Raw genomic sequence first — 14590 nt, forward strand, 5'->3', positions numbered from 1 at the left:
TTTGGACACTCCAGAAAAGTGAGTCACAAATTTAGGAATACACAGGGTTCCCAGTTAATCTGAGTACATTGGAGACAGCCACATGCCTCTCAACTGTCCAGATTTTTGTCCTGTTTCTCATGTTTTTCTTGCAGATCTTTGAGGATTGAAGTCAAAAAATAATGGCAGAAATAGGAGTTTCATACTTCATACCCTTCAATGCTAAACATATTATTCTATCAACTTTTTAAGTTTACAAGAGCAAAATGTAATATTCGTCCCCATTTCTAGGCCTTTATCTCCACTCCCTGTTATTTATGGTTTTGTCCAGATTTCTTGAGGTAAGAAGTTGGGAGGTACTGCACAGCCACAGCAATAGCAAATTAAAACTTAAATAATAGTGGCAAAATCACATACTTCTGGGAACAGACTCCACACCAAAGACTCACAGTTAGGTTAACTACAGTAGCACTAATCAAACCAGGATTTTGATTCCACTGAGAAACTAAAGAAAGCAGAAACACTGAGAATTAATTTTGAAATAGAAGCTACAGCATATATACCATATTTCTTTTCAGAGAAAAAAAAATTGTTGTTTTCATTTTTTTTTAAATTGGAAACTTTGAAATGAAATCTGTTCTACTTCATGTGATTCGCTGCTGGATGGTTGGCCACAATATTCTGTTCCAATAATTCTGTTTTGAAAATGGTGCCTGAGCAGTATCAATATGGGAGGGGGGGGGAGTGGTTGTCACAGGAAGTCAGGTAAGAAATCCCAACTCAGCCCCAGACCTTTCAGGACAACTTTTGTCTTCAGAAACAATCTGTTTAGCTAACAAAACACAAGTAAATGAAATTACATTGTGATAGTTAGAATAATAGTGTTTTGGTTAACCAAATGAGTATGACAGCATACAGTCCTCATTATAGAGTCTTGTATGAGATGGGTGGATGCTATAAATTATGGGTTGATGGATACTCAGAAGAAGCACATGAGAGAAAAGTACAGTTCTGTAAAATTCTTACCATAATGGTAAATCCTTGACTTCACTGATGCAGTATTCTTAACTATGTGGGACCCCTGCCACTGAAGCCTGACATCTGGCCAGTCTTCTGAATTTAAAAGGTGTGCCAAATGTCATCATACACTCCCTGCAAAACACAGGGCATAAAGATGATGTTCAAGACTATCAAAAACAGAAATGATTGCTCCAGGAGGAACACCAGTCCAAGGAACTCAAGAGGTAACATGTACATCCAGGAAAGCAAAGAACTAGTGGGATAGAGGGAGGGAGCGAATACCACAGCAGTGAAGGCAAGGACATCTGCAATTATGGTAAGATTTAACACAACTGTACTATGTCCTTACATTCACTGCTGCAGTATTCTTTATATGGGAGAGTGCCAAAGCTCAAGAGGAAACTTGGGGGGAGCAGGAAGGGGCAGAATAGTCCCATAAAAAAAATGAAGAACTAAATTAGCAAAACCAGCCCTAGCTCTAGAGAGAGCATCCAACTTGTAGTGCTTGGAAAAGGTATGCACGGAAGTCCAGGTAGCTGCTTCAAGAACAGAATTAGTATCTAAGCCTTTGAAAAAAAGCAGCAGAAGTAGCCACATCTCTAGTAGAATGAGCCTTAATTGAAAAATGAAGGCTCTTGCCATGAAAAGTGTAACAAAAGGAAATAGCCATAGAAATCCAAGAAGAAATAGTTTCCTTGAATACAAGCCCCAGAGATCTAGGATGAAAAGAAAGAAATAACTGATCAGATTTTCTAATAGCCTTGGTCATATCCCAATAAACTCTAAGTTGCCTATGCATGTCCAAAGTATGCAGCACTCTCTGTCAGTTTGTGGAGGGTGGAAAAAAGTACCCGGATAGGTCATTAACCACCTTCAGCATAAAAGAAGGGCTAGTGGGCAAGTATACTCTGTCCTCATAAAAAATCAAAACAGGAGGACAAGCCATAAGAAGCCTGCAACTCAGACACCCATCTAGCAGAAGTAAGAGCTAACAAAAGTACAGTCTTCCAGAAATAATGCTGCAAGGAAGCTGAAGCAGCAGGCTCAAAAGAGGCCCGGGTCAACTTCTCCAAAACAAAATTAAGATGCCAGGGAGAAGAACAGGCTTCCTCGGAGGTCTAATATTAAGGACACCTTTAAGAAATTGTTTCACCTCAAATCTAGCAGCTTAAGGAGGAGAAAAAGGAAAACAAGCAGAGTTAGCTGATAGGTGGGCCTTAATAGAAGAATAGGCCAAACCAACATTGGTTCTCTCTTATTTGTGTGAGTTGCTCAAAGGAGCATCCACAGAAAGTGGGTCCAGGTTATGAGAGAGACACCAAAAAGAAAACCTCTTACATTTGGCTAAGGAAAATTTCCTAGCTGTAGGTCTCCTGGCCTCCTGCAGGACTTGCAGCATATCCTCAGAAAAAAGGTATCTATGAGGAATCAAAATCCTATCACCCACAGTGTCAATTGAAGTGTGGACAGGTGGGGATGGATAAGAGAGTTCTTATCTTGTGTGATTAGATCCACCTTGTGAGGTAACTTGTGATGATTGCCCCTGGCTAGATGCAGAAGATGAAATCAGTGCTGTTGCAGCCAAAATGGAGTCACCAACAAGATCATGGGTGCATCCTGTTGAATTTTGAACAGGACTTTCAGAATGAGAGGAAGGGAGGGAATACATAAAGAAACATCCCCTTCCAAGAGAAGGAGAGGGTGTCCACCTTCCATACCAGAGGACCTGGTACTCTGGCACAAAATAGAGGAAGTGTCCTGTTCAGAGGGGAGGCAAAAAGATCCACTTGAAGAGTACCCCACTGGCAGATAATGAACAGAAACACATCTCTGTGAAGCATCCATCATGGGACTGAGATAAGGACCTGCTCAGAGTGTCTGCCACAATGTTCTAACTGGAAGGGATATAAACTACCTGAAGAATCACCTGACAGCAAGATCCCATACAAGTAGTACCAACTGCCAAAGAAGATAAGATCTCGTTCCTCCCTGCTTGTTGATATACCACACCACTGTAGTATTGTCTGTGAATACCTTGAGAGACCCTGGAGAAACGAGGGACTGAAAGGCCTGAACAGTCAGCAGAAGGGCACTCATCTCTTTGACACTGATATGCTTATTCTGCTGACAAGACGACCACACCCCCTGTACCTTTAGGGAGCCAAACGTCACCCCCCATCCAATGTCTGAGGCGTCTGTGAACAATTCCTATGAGGAAAGAGGGGGATAAAAAGGGATCCATGGATTCAGAGACAACTGCTGAATCCATCAGAGAAGTTCCTCTCTGAGACAAGGAAGAAGAGGAACTACATATTCTAGAGGATGCTCATGTTGAAGCCACACTGACTTCAGAAAGCACTGAAACTTTCTCATATGAAGTCTGGCCAGATGAAGCCATGAAACCCAAAACTCCTGGAAACTCCCTGATGGTAAATGAAGCCAGAGAAAGAAGAGTGTGAAAGAAAAAAATGAGAGTTAAGGCCTTTGGATGAGACAGGGATGCAAGCATTGGCACTGTCTGAATCCTGCAACCCAGAAAAATGTGATACTGAGAAGGAGTCACAGAAGACGTTTTGAAATTTATAGTGAACCCCAGGCTCTGAAGAAGAGATACAGAAAAATTAAGATTTTGCAAAAGGGTCTCTGGAGAGGATGCCTACATCAATAGGTCATCCAAGTAAGGAAATATTTGGATCCCTTGAAGTCTGCAAAATGTAATCACAGGATCAAAGCATTTGAACACCCATGGGACAGTAGAAAGGCCAAAGGGCAAAGCAGAGAAATGAAAATGCCAGGAAGCAACATAGAAATGCAAAAACTTCCTGAAAAGAGGATGGATTGGAATATAGAGATAAGCATCCTTGAGATCCAGAGACACCATAGGCTTGAGGGAGCAAGAAAGTAAACAGAATCTGAGGGGGCAACATCCGAAAGGAAGGTACCTATAGAAAAGTGTTTAGGTGAGAGAGGTCTACAATAGTTCTCCAAGTGCCCTCTTTTCTGGGCACTAGAAACAGTTGGAAGTAGAACCCTTTCCCTCTTTGGGACAGAGGCACCTCTTGAATAGTACCCTGATAGAAGAGATCTTGAAGAATCTCTGGTAAAAAGAGAAGACATTCCCAAGGAGGCTGAGGAATGCTCATAAAAGGAGGATGAGATTTCCACATCATGAAGTACCACTGACAAATAATCGACAGAACCCAAAAATCCTGAGTGATCTGAAGCCAAACTGGAAGAGAAAGTTGAAGAGAAAGAGGAATGAGGCTGGGAAAGGATGGATAGTTACACAGTGCCTGGTTTGTCCAGAAAGAAAGGCTTTGGAGTACCCCAAAATTGAGTAGCCTTAGCAGGAAGAGCCCATTTACCACTCTTCTTACCTTTAGTAGAAGGACAGAATTGCCTACAAACAAAGGCAGGCTTAGAGTGGTAGTTTCTCTGAAATGTAGGCACAGGAGAAACAAACACATGTTTGAGCTCCCGTAAGGCCCTATCCTTATCCTGAAGGGACTTAAATGAGCAGCAACTTCCTGAAACAACAGTTTAGAACCCAGGGGAGCATCCATCAACTTAGCTTTAATATCATCAAGTAGAGATTGAAACCTAAGCCAAGAATACCTCCTCATAACTGAACCAAAAACAGCAGCCCTAGAAGAGGCATCTTCCGCATCATAACTACATTTAATAGAATGATAAACAACTTGAGAGGAAGTCCCTAGCAAGGAAAGAGCAAAGGTTTCACCCTCAGAATCTGGAAAATCAGAAATAAGTTGAAGGTTGACAGGCCTGAGAAAGAAGAGCAAACACATACCTATACATGTGGGTCTGACAATAATATCCCTAAAATCTAGGGTGGCAGAAGTGTAATTCATTTTGACAAGCCTGTACATAGTTCTGCTGCCCTTGTCAGAAGGCAGTAACTTGAGCAAAGGAAGCAATTGAGAGGGGTTATCAGAGGCTATGGACACTACTGAGGAGTCAGCAGCAGGATATTTATATAAAAAAGAATAATCCTCAGGAACCCTATAAAACCTATTGGGCTTCTTGGGAGCGGGGGGGAATCAGGCACCTGAGAGGCATTTGAGAAAGCATCTGGTAAAGCAGGCAAGACAGGAGGAATAGTCACATATTTAGGAGAGTCCAACTGCAAAAATTCATAGTACCTCTTATGGATATCAGAAACCTGAGTACAATCCCACTAAAAAAATCCATCACCCTAGAGAGTGTGTCCCCACAGGAAATTTCCTCCAAAGGAACATCAGGACTAATAGATTCCTCCTCTCCTGACACATAATCTAAAGGAGAAGGAATTTGAGTAGAATAAGTTAGGGCTTCATCAGCAGAATCTGACTCGTCTTCAGAAGAATCCTGGTCTCTAGGCCTTTTAAGAGGAGTGGAGGACCAAGGAGGAGTAGGAACGGAGACCTCATGAGGAGGTTTTAAGGACACTGAGGAAGAAAATAACCCCTGAGTAAAAGCCTGCCACTCACTTTGTGGATTCCTAGGAACAGAAGAAGCCAGTTTCATTTTTTTGTTTCTTTTTTAAGGGGATGTTCTGAGAAGGCTCGGATCCAGGATGACAGTCGAGAACCGTAGCAGGAACTTTTTACCCAACTAAAAACTGAAGAACTCCCCTAGGCCCCTAAGAAAAAAAATCAACGGTGGCTCTCTCTAAATGTCTGAGATGGATACCTGCAAAGCCTCTTCAAACATGCTGCCAGCCGGATCCTCACCGGCCTCCAACACTGCCATGGCACAGAAATCTGACAAAAGCCTCCAAGTTCTTAACAACTTCAGGAGAAACACCTGGCAGAGGCTGAACAGTGGAAGATTCCAGTCATACCTTTTTCATCTTCTTCTTCCCTAATGGCTGACTCTTGGGGTGGGAGATTCCTTCCATAGTATATTTAATGAGTAGCTTAAGACACTGAATCTCAAGATACAAGGAAAGGGAAGAAAGTCTACTGCGAAGGGTTTTTAGAATAAATGCCTGACAGAACCTAAGCAAAAAAATACACTTTTCACGGCAATCTCTAAGGGGAATCTGTCTTTCACACTGTCATTTACCCTTCCTGGATGACATTAACCCCAAGGAACAAAAAAACAAGAAAATACAAAATCCTCAGTGGGGCACTAACTTGCAAAAACAGCAAACAGGCATAGGAAGTTACTGGAGAATGTAAATGCATTCAACTGGCAGAAAATGGATTCAGGTAAACAGACCGAATGTGTAAAATATACACTCAGACTGGCAGCAAAGAAGTTCTGTTTTTGGTAGGTCTGAACGTCACCTTTATGACCTACATTTCACAGGGAGCATAGGGTGATGTTCAGCATATCTTTTAAATTCAGGAGTCTTTGGAAGACTGCTGGACATTGGACTTCTGTGGCAAGGGATCCCATACAGTTAAGAATTCTGCAGCAGTGAATGTAAGGACATCAACAAAGACATTGGAGGGAGGAAAAACATTTCCCCAAATTTTGTTCTGTGAATCACACTGCTTAGAAATGTTGTTTTCCTGCAGTTCAGCTGACAGTCACTGCTCGTAGGTGATGTGAATGGCAACTGGGTTAGCCAATTGGTGGCTAAGAGGGTGGTGGAATGGTCCACTGCTTTTAAAACTCAAGAGCCATTATGCAAGCTGGCAGGCCATATACGAAGAGGTCATCACTGGAGATATGAAGTAAATAATTTACATTTGGGTCTTACTTTCTATTTACATATAGGTTCATAGGTTGATACTAGGCTATCTGCCCTAGGGCATTTATAAGCCTAGCCAGAGTGTGTTTGGCTTTCGCCACACTTTTAGATTAGTTGACTGTGCCTCTGTATAGTAGGTCACAGAAGATAGCCCTTTTAAGGTTAGTTTACTGTACCTCTGTCTAGTAGGGACACAGAAGAGATCCCAGGGGTAAACCTACGATCTCCCATCCACTCGTCAAGATTTCTCTTGAAGAGGGTCATTGAGGGGCTCTGCCTAACATGGATTGGGATTTTGTTCCAGAGTGAGGGGAGCCTCTGGGATATGAATCGGTCCCTCCAGTATGTCCTATTTATTTCTGTGCTGAGGTTTAAGTCCCTGGAGCATGTAGCTCTAAGGGATTTGGATTTCCTGAGGTGGAGCATGTCCATTAATTCTGGGTTGGACATGGCTTTATACATCAGGCACAGATCGCCTCTGAGTAGGCGGTAAGCAACCGAGTACAGTTGGAGTTTCTTTAGCCTAACTGCATAGGGCATCTGTTTGAGTCCTTTGATCCTCTTGGTGAGGTACGTTTGGGGTCTTTCCAGTTGCTGCAGGTGTCGGGTAAGGTACATCCCAAATGAGGCATTGTATTCAATTATGGGCCTGATGAGTGATGAGTAGAGGGGCACAATGACCTCTCTTTATCTAGATGTGAACCCTTTCATGATAAGGTGGGCTATATAGAAGGTTTTTCTAACCACTTTGGCAACGTGATTGTCAAAGGAGAGATTGCTATCTACTTGGGTCCCCAAATCCCTAATTACTTCTTCCATACTTAATGGATTACCACCTGTGTGGTATTTGTGGGCACTTTGTTTTTCCTAAAGGGGATGACTATGCACTTTTTGGCATTTAGCTTTAGACCATGCCTCTGGCACCAGTTATCCGACTCTGTGAGACCCTTTTGGAGGATGCTTGTGTCAGTCGGTGAGTCGATTATGGCACCCAGTTTGCAGTCATCTGTGAACTTGGTCAGCCATAGTCCTCCCGTGGTAGCCTGTACCTCAGAGAAATATATACCGAACAAGAGAGGTCCCAGGACTGAGCCTTGTGGGACACCACTTGTAACTGGTTTAGAGTCTGACATGGCACCTGCAATTCTGACCATGTGGGTTCTATCCCTGAGCCAGTTATATAACAGAGTTGAGAGATAAGGTTACCACCTTTTCAAATACGCAGAGTGGCACTTGTTTTATGTAAATGTGAGGTTTTCAGGACAAGCCATCAGCCAGTGTAAAGGACTAAAATTTATGCCAAAAGAAAAGCTCACACTTGTAGAATCTGAGGCGTTCTGTCTCATACCTCTCAATTGTCCCTAATTTTGATTCAAATGTTAAGTCCCTCATAATCCCTGCTAAAACTAGTGACTTTTGGAGAAAAAGTGATAATTTATTTATTTATTTCCAGTTTGTTTGCCAGGATGGTCCATTGGGCTGAGAGGGGCCCATTTTCAATGGAATCCTGGGGAGAAAAGCTCCATACAGATAATGTGTATAATAAACAAGTTAATAGTAATACAGACGTACAGGTAAAAAACATGGTAATTGAGGGTACAATTTAGTAAAAATGCAGAAACAGAAATAAATTTTACAGATATGTTAGTTCCTACAAATGCAACAGAAATTAAAAACCATAAGAAGATATTTACAAATATATTTTTTCCTACTGAAGAAATATAACAATATGGGCAAGGAGTACATAGGTTGCATGTGAATGATTTAATAAGGAAGTGAGCTAAGGCAGATGAGCAAAGAGAGGAAACGTTAGAAGAAGAAGACAGTAATGGAGGAGGTGGGGAGGATGATAGTTTAGAGTGGGTGGGAAAGGAGAGAGGGAGGGAGGGCAAACAAAAGGTGAGTTACTATGGGAGTTAATGTAGGATGGGAGCAGGAACATTTTCAATGAGATGTTAGGTGTGAGTGAAGCAAGGTTTTAAAGGAAGAGAGTTTAAAGAGAGAAATTACACTTAATGACACTAATTACAGATTAATTTCAGAAAATGTTAATTCACATTCTCTTATTCTGTCAATATTTCAGGTTAATATTGCCCATATTTTAACTGACCCTGATTATTTCTGGATTTGTCACAGATTCTTTTGAGATGTGTCCATGATTTGTTGAGAGCTATGTATTTCTGTTAAGGTGTCTCAAATACGCACTAATTATTTCATGCAATTATAACAGTAAATGGATGAAACAATGTGATGACCCTCCACTGAACAAGTAATAAAGGAGCCTCAATCCTCACCACTGGCAACAGTGAGGGATGTTCACTAACAGGATGACAAGTACACATACAGTATTTCCAGATGCAGTTCACTGCATCAAATGCAATTTCCCTTAAGAGCACACAGAGACCACAGTCTGGGGTTGGTTTCTCCCTCTTCCTCCAGATCCCCAATAAGACTCCCCACTGGCACAACTATAGAATTTTGATCTCAGCTGAGTGACCAATCCAAGACCTCCAGCCCACTCTCTGTCCAACCAGTGCTTTGTGACACTGCCCAACTTGCTGACACACACACACACCTGGGAAAGGCTGGCACAAGTTTACTAGCTATGCCCCCTTCTGCCCAGACTATAAGGAAGTTATAACTGCCACTCCTTATCAGCTACTTTAGGGCCCTTAACAAAGGGTGACCAAATAAATATGCAAGTACTCTCAAAACTTAAATATCTCTACACAGAGCAGCCACAATGAAAGGTTTAAATGCATTTACTTATAAATAATAAAAGAACAAGACAATACTAAATATATATTCACAGTGACATCAGAGTTCAAAACCCCAAGAAGTATTTAAAATAACATTGCAGTACAGGCTCACACAAATAAAGAAAAACATCTAAACAAAGCTTTACTATATTCCTGACTGTAGCTAAGAGAGTTATACTGTTCCCTTGAAACATACTTTATTAGAGCAAGGCAGATGTGGTGAATGGTTCTTGTCAGTTCCAAGACCGAATACATAATGCACCATCACACTAAGAGACTTCTCAAATTAATATCTAAAATATTACTGTTTGGATAGCAGAATGACATAATTTCTGGTCATTTGACTTCTAGTTCCCTGGCCAAAACCCCCAGTGTTAGAAGCTGGCAGCATTTTGCATCTACTTGTAAAACTATACAGACAAGGGCTTTTACTCAAATCTTTGGCACATGCTGGAAGCCATAAAACAATTGTATTCCTTCATGCTTCAAAAGTAGCAATTAGTTCACTCAAAGGACAATACAGAAAGCTTCCTGGTACAGCCTGTCTCTCTAGCTGCATTGAAAACTTGAGCGGTAGCGTCTTTATTGCATCCTATAAGGTAATTTAATGTCAAATATTTTTCTAAAGTTTACTAGACTGAGGCTAACCTTCTGTCTTCCAGTTTCCACTGTTAAATATATACATTTAAACAATTACAATAGTGCATGTACATTTCTGTTCTATTCCACTATGGCGCATGGTGGTTACATTTAAAACAGCACTTTGCAAATACCTTTTCAACACACGTCTGTACAAGCAGTTTTATATTCACAACATGCTGTTCTAATACATTTTCACACATTTTAAACACAAACATATAAATTATTTCAATATTCAACAATGACATATAATTATTTAAAACTGCCAGCACAGCTAGATAGATTTTTATCTCCTTTTGTCATACGTTTGCCTAAAATTTAATTTTTAAGAGTAACTGCTTAAAGTAGTACAGTGTAGCATAAAAAAAGGACATATAGTAATCCCGCGAAATTGAAGTGTATTATACCATGACCCCCCCAAAACGTGCACGCTGATTGGCCAGCGTGCACATTGTAAATCGAGTTATACTAATGGAAAAAGGTCCGGTCGCCCGGACTTTTTTCCATTAGTATAACTCTTATAAAACACTGTCTCGCTATGTTAAATGGGTTTAACATAGCGAGACAGCTTTAAAATAAGCAACGGAGATCTCCGTTGCTTATTTTTAAACTGTCTCGCTATGTTAAAACCCATTTAACATAGCGAAAAAAAAAGCAACGGAGATCTTGCTTTCTCCGTTGCTTTTTGTACAACTCTGATGTACTGCGCAGGCTCAGTACATCAGAACTGCCGCGGATGCCAGACATCTGCGGAAGGGCAGTAAACAGGCATTATACTATGCCATTATTTAAGAAAAGTAATAGTTTCTTTTCTTAAATAATGTCATGGTATAATAGCAATAACCCACTTCTGGGTGTGGGTAATAGGTTCATAGGTTCATACTAGGCTATCTGCCCAAGGGCATTTATAAGCCTAGCCCATAGTTATTTGGCTTTCGCCACCCCTTTAGTTTGAATAAAACTATGCCTATTATTTTGCTGTGCCTCTGTCAAGCAGTGACACTGAAGTAATCCCTGGGGTATATCTGCGATCCCCCATCCATTGGTCAAGATTCCTCTTGAACAAGGCCAGCGATGTGCTCTGCCTCACATGTACCGGGATTTTGTTCCACAGCATCGGGCTTCGCCCTCGGGACCAAACCACGCCAACCGTGGGTAAATCCAGCATTACCCACACCCAGGCATGGGTTATTGCTATATTAACCCACCTCCGAGTTCGCGCAGGAATGGGCATGCCCGCACGTGATTGACATGCCAGAGGGCGGGTATTAACAACGGCAATGTGCCGTGATTGACACGTTTCTCTGCTTGACTTGAAGATATTTTCTTTAGTCTTAGAAATAGTTTTGCAAAAAGTTAAACATATATAGTGTAAACTTCTGTTTTTATTTTAGTGTGCATTATTAATTGCAATCCCGGTTTATGAAAATATCATTGCAGTTTACTCACACTTGCCTGCTAGTACTGATGCTGGCACATGCTTTTTTTGTATACGTCAGTTTGGAGAAAAGGGAGAAGATGGGCTTCCCATTTTCTCCCGTGTTGGAGTATTGTAATGTAATGTAATCGATACCCCTTGCCCCTAGTTTTATACAGGATCGGCCGTTACTTTTGTGATCCACGTGTTAATTTCTTGACTGACAGTGTGTGCAAATGGGTTGTCTTGATAACAAGTACTTGTTACACAGCAGAACAAGAGTACCAAACAGCCATGTAGGATTACGAGAATTACATAACACTTGCACACTATTACATACCTGCAGCGTCATCACAGAAACACATACGGTCCTTGTGATGTTTTTATTTCACGATTATGGAAAAGAAAATGGTACTTTGCAAATTAGAAGACAAAGCGTGCTTAGAAATAAACATGCTTTATTAAAGTAAATGAAGTATATGTTGATTTATTCGTTTCCCGTAGTTCTATGGGGTTTAATGAGTAAATAAAATATGTACGGATTTATTAATTTTTCGTTTTGCTATTATGTTTGTAGGTCTATATTACCTAGTGTTTTGGTGGCATCTTTCAATCAAACTGTGGGCGGTGCAGTCAAAATGGTCGCAGGCGGGATTTGGGCGGGGCTTGCTACTGCGCATCTGGTGGGTTAATACACTTCAGTTTCGCCTGGTAATCCTATCAAGCCTGGAAGGCCGGACTGCATTAGGAGTAAACTGTTCATCTACTTTCCGTGCATTTTTTATTTTGAAATTTGTACGCTGTCACTGACTATATCAATTACCTGTTTTTGGCTCCTCCTCCTTCATACAGTCTGCAGGGTAGTATGCTGACGCAGTTGCGAAGCGGTAGTAGAATACAAAACGCTGTTATCTAGCAAGGGTGGGATAGAAATAGAAGCAGGCGTAGTTTAGAGTTATCAAGTTAAGCCAGTTCTAAACTTTTTGGAAACTTGAGCTTGTTAAATCCAGAAGACTAAGCTTAGAAAAGGTAAGGAGTGAACTGCGGTAAATTGGTTGGTTATTATTTTTTAATACGTGTATTTCCGGTAGTACATTTAATTTTGTTTGCAATTGTTGCAAGCAGTTTAAAACACATATTAGTTCAGGTATGTATTTATATGTTTACTTTTTCTACATTTTAGGAGTACCGCAGGCCGTGTGGTTTATATATTATGTGTTAGAGTAATACATTGATATTACAGAATGGGTACTGGTATAAGGCAGCTCCAATGCAGTAGTACGAGTTCCAGTTAAAAAAAAAGCTACTTTTTAATCTTGAAACTGACTAGTAGATGACTTAAATGAATGCGTGGGATAGCAACTGTGGGCCTTTAGTTTTTGGTAGGAATTTTGACTGTTTTAATATTTCATTTCCACGAGTTTGTTTTCTAGTGCAGTATTCTACCTTATTATACAGGCAGCTCCAGCCACTTATGGCTGTTTGCCAAATATGCCGTAAAGGTTTTGAAGCTGTCGTAAATTGTATTTGAAATTTGAAGCGGTGTGTGGTTTTTCTGGAAGAAAGGGCTGTTAGAATGTATACCAGTGGAAGTGAGTTAATGTACGTTTAACGTATGTGTGATAGTGGTAAAACATTTTATACTATATTTAAACGCATGGTTAATTTTTTTGTAGTATTTCCCTCCACCGTCGTACAGTAGTAGACTCCGCCCTCGACTTCAGTTTATTCACTTTGAACTGTCAATGCAGTTCATTGACATACATTACCCTAGCGATCCGCTTTTTGGAATCGAGTTTCTTAATACAGTCGTAGTACTGCATACCCAACCTTACCTCTTAACTGTCTTGATTTTTGCGTCATATTTTTGCTGTGAACCTCATAAAGTTTGTGGTTTTCTGGCAAATCGTTGAGGATTGAAGGCATTGCATAATATAAGACGTTTTGAGTTTCAGATTTCCCCTTCAGAAAAGGTTTATTTTTTCTGCCTTGTAAATTTATAACGCCAATATTTAAATTAAATTTAACATTTGTTGTTGCAGGATGGGGGTGGGGGCTGTACTTCAAAATTTAGTCTGTGTAGAATTCTTGCTCCAAGCTTGAGAGGTTGAAGTGTCTGTTTTGTCTGTAGAGTTGCATCTGAATGTTAGTGTCCCTGGAAAAGCTGGTTACAACAAATTACTACCAGGAAAAGTCCACACTCTTCTACAGTTAAATTTGATAAAATACACAGCACTTTCTATCAAAAAGGTTCATATAAAGCCTGGAACACTTTAAAAATCCAAGCCTTAATTTACTTACCATTCCTGACAACAATATATAGCCAGGACCCACCTCCTCTCCACCCTTGTTTACGCCTCACGATAATCTGATATAAACTAATTAGTCATGTTACAGTAAAATAAAATTTGCTATAAGCCATTCCCAATACATCTCACCACGGCACTGCCCTTCGTAAACTAATCTGGATTGATCTAACAAATCTACTAACCGTGAACCAACTCAGTCTTGTCCATTCCATTCTCCACAAACCCAGTAACTGCCCTGCACTCAAACTTGGTTCAGGAATATGATAACTCTAGAATACAGAGGTTTTCTTACAAACTCCTTTTAAGTCACGAAGGCCAGCAATAGCTTTGGGGACTTTGTTCTGTAACAAGATATTTAGAAATTGACTGTCTGGTGATGTTTATTCTTCATTAGAATTACAACAATGTTGTGATTCACTTTACAAACAAATGTATAAGTTTAGTTTTTTTGGTTGAAAGATTTGCTTTATTTTTGTCCCACTATGAAATGTTTTCCTGAGCCATATTTATTTTTTTCGTGTTGGTTAATAATTATTGTTGGTTAAACACCATTGTTGAAACTGTTTTATAGCTGTATTAATAGTGGAGTCTTTCTCCCTGGGCCTCTGCTGAAAGTTTTTTTGCCTAGTCGGACTTTCCTGGTAAACAAATGTGAAATAATGTAGTAAAATAATAAATGCAAACTTTTTTTTTCTTTTTCTTCTCTCTGCCTACATTCAGCTACCCGAAACCTGCTTGTACTTGAAACTTTATATTCCTTGCCGTGGAA

General features: G+C 40.4%; 1 protein-coding gene across 1 annotated transcript in view; it reads left to right on the forward strand.

The window, feature by feature from the left end:
* The first annotated feature begins 12195 nt into the window (after positions 1-12195).
* The window catches only part of NUP50 (nucleoporin 50), a 1722767-nt gene continuing 1720372 nt past the window's right edge, over positions 12196-14590 (forward strand). The window contains exon 1 of the mRNA XM_044088085.1: positions 12196-12541. The gene's annotated coding sequence lies outside the window, so the exon portion shown is untranslated. The remainder of the gene's footprint in view (positions 12542-14590) is intronic.

Source organism: Protopterus annectens, chromosome 11.part0 (genome assembly GCF_019279795.1).
Source record: "Protopterus annectens isolate FY-2018-M chromosome 11.part0, PAN1.0, whole genome shotgun sequence".
Lineage (NCBI taxonomy): Eukaryota > Metazoa > Chordata > Ceratodontiformes > Protopteridae > Protopterus > Protopterus annectens.